We start from the raw sequence: 1,338 nt of genomic DNA, 5'->3' as shown, positions 1-1,338 counted from the left end.
GGGGGGGTGGACTGATGGCTCAGAAGGCAAAGGAACTTACTGTAAACCTGGTGACCTGAGTTTGATCCCTCAGACTACACGGTAGAAAGAGAGATCCAATTATCGTAAGCTGTCCTCTGAGCCCTACAAACATGCTATAGCACAGGGAATGGTAGGGTTTTAATTAAATATATATATATATAATAAAATATATATATATATATAAGATATATATATAAAATATATATATATAATAAAATGACTTTAAAAATACATGGCTGGGAAGATGCATCAGTGAATAAGAGTTTTTCATGTACAAGCATGAGGATCTAAGTTCAAACCCCCAGAACCCATGTAAAAGGCCAGGTGGAACCACGAATTAGGCCTATAACCCTAGCTCTTTTGGAGACAGAGACAGGAGTATTGCAGGAAATCGCTGGCTCCAGACCTAGTTCCTAGTTCAATGAGAGACCCTGTCTTTTTAAGGCTGTGGGCATGTTCTAGAGTGGATGGTGGTGAAGAGTCCCTGGCACCAATCTGCAAAGATAACAAAGCCAGTGAACTGGACACATCAAATGGAAGAGCGGTATGGTACATGAGTTTATCTCATGAAAGCTGTGAACAGAAAAATAATCAGAGAACAAGATACTAGAAAAGAACAGCAGAGAGAGAATCAAAGGAAGAGAAGAGCGCTGAAGAGGGGACCGTGAAGAATCAGGAAGGATTTGCCTGTCCTGGCTGGGTGGTGTTGAGTTGCCACCTGTTTACCCAACCATGAGCCTTGGCTTCAAAATAGGAGGGACAATGCTAATCTCCTGAGGGCTCCTGAGAATTCCTAAGGACTGGAGACCATGAGGAAGTGAAGCCGCTGTTATTTGTCTGGTAAGGGGTGGAATGAATGAAATGGGCTTAATGATAGAGATCACACATTAATAAGGACTTTAGCTGAACCCAGGGTGGTGAGCGGAGGACCTGTGGTTTCTCTCATTTGGATGCTATACCTCAGACACCTAGGCCGGGGGGGCGTCAGCTGTGACACGCCATCATGCTCTCAGCCATTCCATGGGCGTTTGGTTCTATTTCCACACCTGCTGACAAGGGTGTGGCCCTCTCGTCACCAGGCTTCTTGAGTGACAGAAATCTCGCTGGCAATAAAGGGACAGGGCTTGCACTGCTCCAGTCACAGACAGGATCTCAGGAGAAACCTAGGAAGATCTCTGTGTCCGCCCCTTCTCAGAGAGCAACACAAGAGTCTAACTCCTCCTGGGTGACAGAGCAGCATCAGCAGTTTGGAGACAGACAAGCCAGTGCCTGACCCTAAGGAGCACCTGCTTCTGTGGCTGGTGAGGGGTTTGCCAG

The sequence above is a fragment of the Microtus ochrogaster genome, linkage group LG3 (genome assembly GCF_000317375.1).
Source record: "Microtus ochrogaster isolate Prairie Vole_2 linkage group LG3, MicOch1.0, whole genome shotgun sequence".
Taxonomy (NCBI): Eukaryota; Metazoa; Chordata; class Mammalia; order Rodentia; family Cricetidae; genus Microtus; species Microtus ochrogaster.
The sequence above is the reverse complement of the archived record's forward strand: the minus strand, read 5'-3'. Positions refer to the sequence as shown.